Source organism: Gadus macrocephalus, chromosome 5, assembly GCF_031168955.1.
Source record: "Gadus macrocephalus chromosome 5, ASM3116895v1".
NCBI classification, from domain to species: domain Eukaryota; kingdom Metazoa; phylum Chordata; class Actinopteri; order Gadiformes; family Gadidae; genus Gadus; species Gadus macrocephalus.
In genome coordinates this window covers 297,282-311,520 of record NC_082386.1, presented here as the reverse complement: position 1 = coordinate 311,520, position 14,239 = coordinate 297,282, and the positions used below count along the sequence as shown (strand labels likewise).

At 44.7% G+C, this 14,239-nt stretch overlaps 1 protein-coding gene and 1 long non-coding RNA gene across 2 annotated transcripts in view; one reads left to right on the top strand and one right to left on the bottom strand.

Annotated features, from left to right (window-relative positions):
• Positions 1–14,239, top strand: part of LOC132457513 (E3 ubiquitin-protein ligase TRIM21-like) — a 133,093-nt gene that overhangs the window by 95,306 nt on the left and 23,548 nt on the right. The gene's annotated exons all lie outside the window — the stretch shown is intronic.
• LOC132457473 (uncharacterized) lies at positions 2,767–5,570 on the bottom strand. The gene is made up of 4 exons (XR_009525667.1): positions 5,510–5,570; positions 4,545–4,634; positions 4,067–4,207; positions 2,767–3,957 (listed from the first exon to the last, which is right to left on the bottom strand). It is a non-coding gene; the product is annotated as an uncharacterized LOC132457473 (long non-coding RNA).

Here is a 14,239-nt window from a genome sequence, read left to right as displayed (position 1 = left end):
CTCCCGCCGAGTGCGCTGGGGTGCCTGGCGGGGTGTGTCGGGAGTGTGTCGGGAGTGCCGGCCTCTGGCTCCATCTGTCGGATGCAGCCGGTACACGCCCTCCACCACCTCTCCCCTGGGCTCTCCAGCCCGAGGGGTTGGGGACGGGTTGCCACAACCCATAGTTGAATGACTGTATTCTACTGGCCAGTTCTTTGGCAGTTACAAAATTTTCCTTTAAATACACCAATACGAGTTTCACTTCTAACTGTGCAACACCCTCTAAAATGTCATGCATGATGTCTACGGCAAAATTATCAGCTGTGTTGAAATACTGCAGAGTGTTTAACAAACATGAACGCTTCACACCATATACATGAGGTAGCTGTGGATTTGTTTGTGCAGTATGACAATGTTCGGCAAGCATGTCTTTAGTCCGTAATATCACTCTTTGGTCATCTTCACAGAACACACTTTGAATGTCACTCTTCTCAATGATACAAAAACGACAGCAATTTCGGGCACTGAACGATTCCACAAACCCAAACAGTCCATGTATACCAAGATTATCGCCGGTAACCTGCACAATACTACCATGAATGCATCTTCAAACAAGGGAACTTTGATCCCATCAGTTTCAAGCACTGTCAAAATACACACCGTCCTTGGAAGTGTGGCCTGACATAAACATATCACTGAGGTTTGGATTTCTGAGAATAGATTGCAATGTTTCTAGAATTGGAACATAGGCAAATTTGTCAGTTACAACTACTTGATCATAAGTTCCGGTGCTTCTGTTTCTTCTATTTTCAAATCTGACACCAAGTACTTTTTCAACAGGTTCAACAGTTTTCCATTTTTGTTCAAAATATGCACTACGTTTTGATTCAGTGTTTAATGCAGTAAAAGGGTTTTCAAGTGTTTTAAAAGTTTGTTGAATTTTAGCTTTCACATCTGTATCCTGAGAAGATAAACTATTCAAAACTGCATCTTTAGTTTGACTCTGTACCTCCATTATGACCTCTTCGATGGACGATACAAAATTGTTTAAAGTGGACTGGCCTACACCAGCAACTTGAAGCTGCGCAATAGCAGATGCACACATATCACGAGTACTGATGTTGGGTGCTGGCAGGACATTAGAGCTACTGGCCGCTCCTTGAAAATGTTGTGACTGAGTATCATCTGCAGCATCATAATTGTCTATTATGTTATCAGTTTCAGATTCACTCTCAATGTTTTCAGCATGTTTAGAGTTTAAGTGTTTCCTGAAACCTGAAAAGGTACTCAGAACATGACAGCATCCTCTCTGTGCACATTTTAGGCGAAGTGATTTACCTGGATAGAAACCATGAATCAACCGTAGATGCCTCAAAAGATCATTGGTTCCCACAAAACGAGAGTGGCAAACAAAACAAATCAGGCCCATGATATCAATTAAGACTGAGTGAGATGGGAAAATAACTCAAAATACAATACAATACAAAATACAAGAGCTTTTAGTGAAAAGTGACAAATATGTTGCCCACCCTGAATTATTTAACAACTAGTGCAGTAGCCTGGCCCTAACCTCAGCAACACGTGGGCTCTCGTGGACTTGACCAATATCTATGTTGTAAATGGTTGTCTGAATAAAGGTGTACATGTTGTGGAGCATCTGGTTGTACATGGTACCAAATACAAAGTGTGCTTTAAAGAGTTCGTCAAAAGCTCCAAGGGTACTGGTTGACTTGCACGGTATGACCTGCTTGTCCAGAATAATGAAGAACTCATGGATGGTGCTCCTCTTCATCCCAACAGCAACAAGATACGGTTGAGTGATGCATTTGATTGCATCAACATGTTCTTGAAGACTGGTTCCACTCTGAGGATAAAGTAGAAGTCAAAATTAAAAGTTGAAAATCACAGTCCCAAAAACAGTCCCATTCTTTTATTGCCATCTGTTTAGATAATCCTCATAAGCAATTAACACAAACCTTCTTGAACACGACAAGCTGTTTCTCAGCTTGGGCTGCGGAAACCTTGCCTGGTCTTCTCCGGCCTTGGGCTGAAGGAGGTATCAGGTGGAGGAGGAGGATAATGGATGCAAGATCGCTGTCCCAGCCTGTATTTAGAAACAACAGCAAAATGCACTGTGTTATAATTTAAAAACATCATTATTTTTACACTGATGAATGACCTTTTGCTTGAATGTTGTCGGCCACCTAGATAGAGAAAAAAGTTATTTATGATCAAGAAATTAAAAAAGAAAAAACTGAGTAAAAATTCAAACACCCATAGATGTTTATTTTTGTATTATTCTAGTAAATTAATATTGATCTTCTCTGTTTCTCACTGAGTGCCACAAATATTGGCATATTAACATGGCAATGCCAAATCCCAGAATTTCCCACTGTAAGGTAAGTGCAGGTAACACAGAATGAAAACAATGGCCATTTGGAAGACCTCCTCATAAACCCTCAGCTGAAACCACTACTGTTGTGACTAACCTTTCCATAAATCTTGCAGCTACACCTTCTCCAAACTGCAGGACGAAGTCTTGCTCAATCTGCAACAGAAAAATGAAATACCAAAAGCTTTTTTAATTGAGACTGACTGGAAAGATATTACGTCTGCAGTTGAGCAGATACAGTATACACCTAATTGTATGGATGTGCAAACAGTTTGAATGTATTTCAATTCAATTCAATTCAAGAGATTGAGAGAAAAATGTTGCTGCTAACAGTAATTCATACTGAAAGGACAATTACATGTTTTATTGCAAAAAAAAAAATCAATTACCAGGCCTTTGAAATCTTTGAAGCGGGGAAATTCAGTCAAGACATCTGAGGATTTCTCTCCATCGAGGACCATACTGCGACGATGTTTAAATGTCATCATCATCTTCTGCTTGATAGTAGCCTCATCAGTACAGTATCTCATTAAGGCCATGGCCTCCAGGCATTGCTCTTCACTTAAGGTCATCTCAGGACTAAAGGAAGCTTCTCTTCTGGCTACTGGTCCTCCATTCAGCTGACGTGATGACCCTCTGCTCTCTGATGAAGCACTTCTCCTCTGCACAGTTTTAAGCCGCCATGCCAGATAGCCACTGCCACTTTCACCATCATAGTAATGTTCCTTCGAAAATACAAAATGTATATTAGTTCCAACAGCAGTAAGATAGTTGAAATTAGGAAGTTATATTTATTAATGTAAAACTGGATGTTGGTGTGGAAATATAAATGCACTATTTTAATTTTTTAAATCAGTTCTCTAAACTATTTTATTAGCACATGCACATTATAATTTGCTCTTAGTTTGCAAACCCTTTAAAATACTTACATATCCATTTTTAGAGTAGGGATCCATCAAGTACGGGAAGAGCTGAACTATGCCTCGAGCGTACATCTCTCTCACATTCCGTGGCGGGCCGTCCTGACAAGAGTAAACTCATTTCTATTAAATGACATACTTCCAATGATTTCGCACAAAGCTAATAGCAAGAACAACATACGGTAATAAATGTTTTTAGCACAAACACAGAAAAAAAGTTATCAGAGACAACCAAATTACCCATGCGTTTCTGTCATATCAGCCACAAGTAGGTTGACCATTTGTCGGCGTGAGGAGTCGGTCAGACTTTTAGTGCGGTGGTACTCTTTGATGATACGGTCGCCCCCAGGTTTCCTTGTTAGCACCAATTCAACCACCTGTGAAGTAGACAAGCTTTTCACAACTGACAATACATACACTTAAAAATCTAACAAAACATGGTAACTCCCAGAGTAATGAATTGCAAAAAAAAATCCATACACCAACTTACATGTTTGGCCTCTCCATCTTCCCTCTGTCGCTTTCTGGATGGACTGCCACTCTCCTCCAGTATGACTGTGTCATCTGAGGCGCAGGACAAGATTTCGAGGATGACAGTGTCATTACTAGCAGACAGTGCACTGGAATTTGCATCTTGGGAACTGCTGGACAAAGTTTCCTTCAAATCTGTAGTTCAGGAGAAAGAGACAGGACAGAATAATACCAATCTGTTTTATTTCGTAACTATAAAAAAGTTGAGTTCATCATTATCATGGATTATAGTGAGCAACTATACCGTCATCAAACGTGATGGTTAGTATGCCAGTGTTGGGAAGCTGCGCTATGTCAGCGAAGACCTCTGCATCCACCTCAGTTCCTGTTTCATCAAAAACCTTGACACCTTCATTGACTGGCGGAACTGAGAACTTCAAGAAAGCTATGACCAAAAAACAAAACAAGATTTCAATCGAAACAAAATGCTCAAGCTAAGGCCATTCTCCAAAAACACACTGATGCATTAGTAGCATGGTCTGATGCAGGCATTGAATCTTTCAATCGTGTACAACTTGCCACCTAAACCACCCACAAAACTCAGATCTTAATTGCTGACACCTTTACATGCCCATGGGATAGCTTGCCAAAAGATTAAGACAACAGTTATTTTCAATTGAAAAAAAAAAAAAAAAAAAAAACTCTGAGGACACCAACACACTTAGTTCCTTTAGTTTTACCAACGGTGTGTAATTGACAGTGTCATACTGGGTACACCTTACCAGAAGTTAAGAATTCCTCAAGGCTTGGCTCTTTTATCTTGACATATTTCTGTGTATTGTAGATTCTGGTTTAGATCAACATGATGGTATCTGCAAAGAGAGCAAACTGAAATCTGAAACCAGAGCGCCACAGTACATTACAGAACCATCTGAGAGAAAAAAAACACGTGTCCTTTTACGAACCGAGTGCTGAGCACCGTGCGAAAGCAGCTTAAACCAGCCTTGTAGTTCTGCTGCTCTGGCTAACAGCTAACGGCTGTGTGAGCTTGAAAGCCTACATTGCTGAGAGGCGGGAATAAAAAAAGATTGAGGACTGCGGTGTCACTAAGAACTAGTCTATTTTAAGTGAATAAAGGTTATCTACGCGACATTTTATACGTCTAATCCACTCTGTTTGTTGTTTATATGCTACATGAATGGTGTCAGGGCAAACCGAATATTGTAGATCTTACTTGAAGCTCTCGACCAATACTGTTAGCTTGTCGCTAACACTTCAACAGTCTATTGACACCTAGTAGCTAGCTAGCTAACCGCTAATAAGTTACAAATAACATTTCCCCAGAAACGTGGTGTCGTGACTTAACTGGCTGATATATATGAATTAGATGAAGTAAAACAAAATAAACGAATCCGACACAACCGCAACATCTATCATTATTTTCATGAGTGCAAGTATGACATATAACACATAACATATATCATATAACACACCACAACAGCCCATCCTCGCTGACTATTAACGTTAGACCGTGTCGTTTTTGTTCAGTTTGGTGTTGCGTGGTCAGCCAAGTGGCTGGTACATTTAAGCTAACTACCACCGACGTTAACTTAGCCATTTGAAATTCGGTATTTTAAGACACCAACATTGACTAGTGTGGTAAATGACGACGTCCCTTAATTCTTATACAGATTCTACTTCAATGAAGAAAAAAAACAACGGCAATAGTTTAGTTAGAAACACTTACCACGGTATTTCGATGCGAGGAAGATGGCGGTGCCAGAGTCCACGTTCTCCGACGGTTTGACCGGGGAAGTTGATGGGCAGGGGCGGCGCCAAACGGTTGCTTGCCGTTGCTATAGCAACTCCAAGCAATTACTCAGAAACCCCAGAGCAACCCCTGATTTTTTGACAAACTCAAACAACATATTTGAAATAATGCCATTTTCCGTAAAATGGTATTAAATAAGTTCAACTAAACCTATGGCCGAATGCGGTACCCGTCACCATACCGACCAATCCTGTCATATGAATCACCAGATTAAGTGCATAAGTGAGTAGCGTCAAAATTTCAGGGCCGTGACTGGACTGTCGTTCAAATCCAGTTCCCGAGCGTTGGGCATGCGCACACTCTGTAACTGTAAGTGACATGAACAGATAAAAAAAAAAACATACGCACAATTAACACAAACTATCCCATTCCCAAGCAATATGTACAATATTAATTAATTATTATTTAATGTACATGAAACAATAATTTCATTAATAGCATAGTCTTACGAAAAATAAATAACATTTCAAATATGCGGACATCTCGCGGCGAGATTATCAGTCAGTCAGAGATGTTCGTTGCCGGCTCGTTGGCGCTTAAAGAAAATGGACAAGTTTTTACTATTTCAAAAGAAATCAAATTCAAACACGACTCGCGATGGCATTGGCGAGGCTGAGGGTGGACTTGGCAGTTGTTCGGAGGGGGTAAATGCTGTGGAGCAGCCCAGACCAATCGTACAAGCTAGCCCAGCTAGCTCTACCAGTGGCAGTGCACTACCACCAGAGGATCTAAGCCAGACTCCGGGTGACGACCTACGTCGTCCTGTGCTGAGCCTGGGATCATATCCAAAGAAAAAATACAGCTCTCAGATGCGCGCCTTTAACCCAGGATGGTATCAACAATATTCGTGGGTTGAGTATTCAACAATCAAAGATTATATGTATTGTTACGCATGCAGGCACTTCGGGCGGAGGGGTGCAGGAGTCCACCAGGAAACAGCCTTTACCGTGAATGGGTTCAGCACATGGGTGAAGGCACAGAAAACACTCCAAACCCACAATGTGTCCGCTGTGCACAGGTATGCTATGGCGGCATGGGCGGAATTTAAAATCAGGAGAGATGCTGGCTCCAGGATCTGCAATGCGCTGGACGAGGGCCATTCTAAGGCAGTGAGAGAGAACAGAGAGTATATGAAGGCTATTGTCGAGGCCCTGCGTTACACCGCTTGTCAAGGGATCGCTCTACGCGGACATCGGGAGGGAGAAGAGTCCTCAAACAGAGGTAATTTTTTGGAATTTCTCCATTCAGTCAGCAAGTTCAACACCACTGTGGCTGAGAAAATGGCAAATTGTGCACAGAACGCCAAATACACTCATCACACCGTCCAGGACGAAGTAATCGCATTAATGGCCAAAATGTTACGAGACCAAATCAGTAGTGATGTGCGAGACGCAGGGATGTTTGCGCTTCTGGTGGATGAGAGTAGGGATGTTAGTAAGAAGGAACAGGTGTCAGTAGTGGTCCGCTACTTGAGAGGGGATGGAGTCCGTGAGGACTTCCTTCACTTCACACCAGCAGATGGTTTGGACGCTGAATCATTGCTAGCTCTAATCAAAAATACACTAACTAAGTGCAACATCAATTACAAACAGTGCATAGCCCAGTGCTACGACGGCGCCGCCGTTATGTCTGGTGCCAACAGCGGTGTGCAAGAGCGATTCCGAAGAGAGGTCCCCCAGGCTCTCTACGTACACTGCCATGCACACAGGTTAAATTTAGTTTTAACAGACTGTGTAGGCAAAATACAAACAGCTGCAGATTTTTTTGCATCTGTGCAAATCCTGCACAATTTTTTTTCCAGTTCTATTGTGCACAATGTGTTTCTGCAGAAACAAAAAGAATTGGAGCCACTTAAGCCACCGCTGGAATTGAAATCTCTATCTGAGACGAGGTGGGCGTGCCAATATACCGCACTTCTGGCAATAAAAAAAACCCTGCCTGCCATCCACGCAACACTTCAAGCCTTGATAAGCCAGCAGGGGGCTCGATTGAGGACAAAAGCCAAGTCCATAATGGCACTGTTAGATGGGCAGTTCGTCCTGCAGCTCACTCTGTTTGAGGATGTATTTCGTAGCACCAAATTTCTGTCTGACACACTACAGTCCCCAAATCTGGATTATTCATCAGCTCTGGACCTGGTCGAGTCTGTCTCAGCATCCCTGTCAGAAAAGCGAAATGAGACATCGTTAGCAGACATATCTGACAAAGCACAGGCCCTGTGTGCCAAGACGGGCATCAACACCCAGCTCAGAGAGGAGCCACGTTCAAGACAGCCTCCTGGTCATCTCCAGGAATTCATCATTGAGACACAGACAGGGCAACGGCAACCACTTACCTCACTGCAAGATATCAGGAGACACTGTTACTACAATGTCCTTGATGAACTGATCAATGAGCTGGGAAGGCGTTTTTCTGCAGAAACCTGTGGCGTTCTACAGGGGACATGTGCCCTGAACCCAAAGCACAAATCATTTCTCAACATGACTTTGTTGTGGCCAATGGCTCAGCATTATGGGGTTACACATGACGACCTGACTGCCGAACTGCACCAGATACGCCGCCTGCTCACAACTAAAGGACAGCAAGGACACTCTGTGGGCACTACACAAGAATTTTTGGCCCTGCTCCAGCCATACAAGGACTCCTTCTGTGACTTCAACAAACTCTTATGCATATCTCTGACAGTCCCAGTGTCATCTGCAGCTTGTGAAAGAAGCTTTTCTTGTCTCGCACGAGTCAAAAATTATTTGAGGAATAGTTCAGGAGATTCTAGAAACAGTGACCTGGCTTTACTATCCATCAACGCTGCAAGTGCAAGATCACTGGATGCGGATGCCATCGTTGATGCCTTTGCCGTGAACCACAACAACAGGCGCATTGTGCTGCTGTGATATATGGTAGATAGACTCTACTCTCAGTGATTCTGATACACATATTATGAGTGAGTGTTGTCATGAATTTGGTGTACCTTAAAAGTGTGTGTGTGTGTGTGTGTGTGTGTGTGTGTGTGTGTGTGTTCGTTCCTGGCACAGTTATACTGTATTATTAAGCAGAAATTGATGTTATAACTATGTAAGTAGCCCGTAGTCTATTCACTTGTGGACACTTTTACACAACAATGAACACGTATCTATGTTTTATTGGGCTTTTACTAACTTACACTCTGTATGTCCTCCTCTTCCCTCACTCACAGGAGAAATACCAGGCGATGTGCATAGCAAGACTGTTCCTATCTTCCCACGAAGCCCATGTGGAATTGAGATCTTTTGCACCCACCCACCCACCCACTCACCCACTCACTCACTCACTCACTGACACACTCACTCACACAATGAACACGTATCTATGTTTTATTGGGCTTTTACTAACTTACACTCTGTATGTCCTCCTCTTCCCTCACTCACAGGAGAAATACCAGGCGATGTGCATCGCAAGACTGTTCCTATCTTCCCACGAAGCCCATGTGGAATTGAGATCTTTTGCACCCATACACTGACACACTCACTCACTCACTCACTCATACACTGACACACTCACTGACTCACTCACTCACTCACTCACTCATACACTGACACACTCACTGACTCACTCACTCACTCACTCACTCACAGAGTAACGATGGACACTTACTGTGACATATTTTTCTGACATGATTGAAAAGAGTTGCACTACTTTACTGTAGTATTTGTTAACAACATAGAAGTGTTTTTTTGTATTACATAGTTTAGTGTTAAAAAAAAAAAGTGTGTTCTCACTAAATCCACTCACATCTTCATCAATATCACATGCAATGTGTTGCCTTATGGGGGGATTGCTGATATTAAACCGGTATGAAATTAGTTTGTCTATGTAATGAGGAAGTGCACATAGTATGGCAATTCATTTTAGAGAATTGTTTACAGTCAGTGTTTTTAACAAGTGTGCTTAAGAACTGAAATTGGAGTGTTAAGAATTAATTGTGTTTGATATTCAGTGACATTGGTGTTAACAGTCAAGGAAAACTATGCCATATATGAAGTTGTTTCTCAACAGGGGGGGGGGGGGGCATTAGTCCATTTTATTTTCTAATACTAATGGAAATGTAATGTAATGTGTGTAGTTGGTGTTTAAATAAAGGATTGATCGTCATCCAATCTACTCCCGCGAGATCTCCTAACAGTTATTTTTTCATTTTGCGTTGTGAATCACACGATGTGTCTTGATATATTAATTTGTTGTAATACGGTACCTCCTTTTAGTTAAAATAATATAATTAGCATAGGCTTATATATTTATGCATAGCATGACACATTTTGGATGTGGGTTGTCTGAAGAAACGGAAGAAAATATTGTAGCCTACACAGTTCTGAATTAGCAATACAATGTTAGCACATGCTTGCTAGCAATGTTGGTGTGTTAAACCGTATGGATTAAAGTGGAATATTGCGTCCTGTGATCAAGACATCGATTTAAGGTAGGCCGTTTGGTTATTAAGTTTGCCGTCGCAGGCAGCATATTGACTTGGGGCCCATGTGATTTTGTTTTGAAGTAGAACTAGATTCTAGGTTTGGCTCATGCCAAAGGATGGGTTTATCGTAGCCTGGTATGATCCGCCCTTAATAGAAGTATTATGAAGTATAATAGTATCAACAATAATAGCAACTATTGTATTAATGTTCCACATAGGCCTACATTTGAGACGTATCGCGCAACTAATGTGAATGCTTGGAATGTACCGTGGCGACGGTGGGTCTGAGATGTGCAATTCACCACTATTGACAGGACAGCTAACCTTGTAGTTGGGGGACTGCTGACGGGCTGTTGATCGAGAGAATTATGTTGTTTGTTATATGTCGTGTGGCCGCAGTGCCACCTGGACTAGCAGTGAATGTGTACATGCCGCTGGGCTATTTTCAAATTCAGGTGTTTTGATCAAGTTTTTTTTTTTTGACCAGCAACCTCTTGAATTCATACAGCAACTGTTAAGCAACTGCAACAAATTATTTCTGGCGCCGCCACTGTTGATGGGAGGGGCTTTTCACAGTATTTTCTTTTTAACACTGGAAGGTATCTTGCTCTAATCGGTGTTGATTTAACTCTGAGAGAGTCAATGACACTGACAGAGTAAAACCACTGTCAACTCCGATTATTTTCACCAACACTGACATTTTCTTGTTCAATTTTACTCTGACCATTGTTGGAAGAACTCCGAAAGAGTTATAATACTTTGACAATGCATTTTTGACACTGGCAAATTTACTGTGTAGGACCCTCTCGCTGTGGTGCGTTGGATGCTTTGGGCAGTGACACGCTTGAACTACACGCTCTCGATGGTGTAACTGTAACTAAAACACTATGTCGCCACCCGCTCTCAGGTTTACCCGGACGCAGCGAGAGAAGGAGAGGACTGTGTTGACTCCAGGCGTTGCAGCAGACGGAGGACGACCACCGGCGGCGGCCGCGGCGACAGCGCCGGGCCCGGCCTCAGCGGCGGCGGTGGATCGTCCGGCGGCAGCAGCGACGTCGGCGGTGCCTCAAGGCCGGGTGACGACAGTGGCAGCGAGGGGGGCGGCGGTAGCCACCGCAGCGGCACCGGCTGTGGCAGCACCGGTGCCCGCTCTGCAGCCGCCAGTGGTGCACAGACGGCTACTGGCGCCACGACCACCTGCCCCCTCAGCTGCTTACCCGGCCTTCCTGCCGACGGCTGCTGCCGCAGCTGCAACTGGACCTTTTAGAGCAACACAGCCTCTCCTTGTGGACCTCTCACTGCCCCGGCAGAGTAGCCCCCGCAGCGGCACCGGCAGCACCGGTGCCCGCTCTGCAGCCGCCAGTGGTGCACAGACGGCTACTGGCGCCACGACCACCTGCCCCCTCAGCTGCTTACCCGGCCTTCCTGCCGACGGCTGCTGCCGCAGCTGCAACTGGACCTTTTAGAGCAACACAGCCTCTCCTTGTGGACCTCTCACTGCCCCGGCAGAGTAGCCCCCGCAGCGGCACCGGCAGCACCGGTGCCCGCTCTGCAGCCGCCAGTGGTGCACAGACGGCTACTGGCGCCACGACCACCTGCCCCCTCAGCTGCTTACCCGGCCTTCCTGCCGACGGCTGCTGCCGCAGCTGCAACTGGACCTTTTAGAGCAACACAGCCTCTCCTTGTGGACCTCTCACTGCCCCGGCAGAGTGTGTGGGTCCCACCTCCTGACGCTCCCTCGGACATTGCCGGCTCCACACGTCATCCCTCCGCCGCTGGCCGCCGCACAACACGCCGGCCCTGAGCTGCCTGTACCCCTGCCCGCCGCACAGCACGCCGGCCCTGAGCTGCCTGTACCCCTCAAAACGGTATACCAGAGGAAGCTGAACGCCAAGCGGCGGGCGGAGGCACAGCCGGGCACAACATACTCTTCCCGGGCCGGCATGCCACAGGTGCAGAAGTGCAAGAAATGCGGCCAGCCGAGGCAGAGGGAGACCGGACACTCCCGCCACGGCAGAGAATTCTTCTGTTCTGTCGCGGCGGGTAAGCGTGTGGAGGACTGGCTGAGGGAGAAGAAGGAGCGGGACCAGGGAGCCCCGGACTGATGCACACTCTTGCCGGGGATGGTGTTGTACATAGTTCTTTTGTATATAGTTGTTTTTCTGTTGTGTAGTTATTTTGCAGTGTTAGTGTATATAGTTATTTTGCAGTGTTAGTGTATATAGTTGTTTAGTGTGTGTATTAGGGGTGTGACGATACACTCAGCTCACGAGACGAGACGAGACACGATATTGGGTTCACGAGATCGAGACAAGACGAGATTTTAAGAAAACTACAATGACAAAATATATGACTGGAACAGACTTTTATTTAACCGATTATTATATATTATATTATAACTTAAACACTTAAGAACTTAACTTAAACTTAGAACTTTAACTTAGAAACTTAAACTACAATTTAAAAAAGTTAAAGTAAAATAAATTAAATTAAAGTGCAATAGCATTATCAACAGTCAGAATATCAAAACATAACCAATACTGTACGCACGGCTTCACTCGATACCCAGGTGAAACACAGGAAGAAGAAAAACAAAACTTTTTTAAATAAGTCTGACAGGTGTGCAAAACCAAATCTACTACACAGCCATGTTCTTTTTTAAGAATATAAGCATGTCCACATTCTCTGGCAGCAGTTGGGATCTTTGCGCATTGACTATGTCTCCTGCTGTTGAAAAGATGCGCTCACTTGGAACGGAGGTAGCAGGGACAGAAAGGCACGCTTTGGCAAAGTGAGACAGCAAAGGATATTGGGAGGAGTGTTCTTGCCACCACTTCAGAGGGCAGCCACTGAGAGGGATAGAGGCCTCTTTTCTGTAGTTTTGAACTTCCCTCTCAGCATGTTTTGAACAGTTGGACTCCTCTGGCTCAGTAGAGAAAGAGTTCCCTAACAGGTCCTCAAGTGCCGTCTTTTTGGGAGCAGGTTCTGTCACTTCGGGCTCATCATCTCTCACAGCCTCCTCTCTACCGCAACTGTTCTGCCATGTTCTGTACCCTCAGGAAGACGGCCTCACACTGGTCATGGTCTAGCTGAGGTAGAGTCCGGAACCTTGGGTCCAGTACCGAGCACTCCAGCAGATAGTTGAAGGCATCCCCACTGTATCTGTTTGCAATATTCGTGAGGATTGCAGTCTTTGTGTTGGCCACGGTGGTGGAATCTCCATCATTTGGTGTCATGTTCTGTTCAATCATGCTCTTCAGTGGCACAATGAGAGACACTGTGGGACTCTTCTCCTCACACATCACTGTGGTGGCTGTCTTCAAAGGATGCAGCAGCTTCACAAGGTCTTCAGCATCTCTGACATCGCAGCTGTCAAGTGTATCAATGCTTCGGGCGTTTTGTTTTACCTCTGGGCTGGTGAGAGCTGCTGATATGGCAGCTTGCTGCTCGAGGTAACGAGCCAGCATATCCAACGTGCTGTTCCATCGCGTCGTAACGTCCATGATTAACTTGTGTGATGGCAATTGTAGCTGTTTCTGCTTGGACATTAACACCGCGGTAGCCGTTGAACTCCGATGAAAAAAAGCAGCCACACGTCTCACCCGCCCGAGCAAACGAGCGACGCGGGGAACACCGAGGCCAGCTTGGGTTGCAAGATTTATAGTGTGCGCAAAACACTTAATGTGCGGCTTCAATCCCGCCTCGCGCGGCCACGTCCATATTACGTGCATTGTCAGTAACAATAGCGATGCCGTGGTTGGGTTTTTTAAGCTCCCAGTCAGTAACAGCTGTCTGTAAAACCTCAGCTATGTTTGCCCCTGTGTGGGACTCGAAAAGTGGCCTAGTCTGTAGTACAACACTTTCCATTTTCCAGTCATTGTTGATTGTGTGAGCTGTAATTGTGATGTAGCTTTGTGTACTTCTCGATGTCCAACCATCTGTTGTTATGGCGATGCTTTCTGCGTCTTTCAGTATCTGCACAACCTTGCTCTTGGACTCTCCATAGAGTTTCGGGATCACTGTGCGGGTAAAATGCGCTTGTGATGGGATGGTGTACTTCGGTTCCAGTGTGTGGAGGAGTCGCCGAAATCCTTGATTTTCTACCACAGAAAATGGCCTCATATCTGCTGCGATGAAAACACCTATGTCTCTCGTTATTGTTGTGGCTCTGGCGCTTGACTGTGGAAGTTGATGTCCGA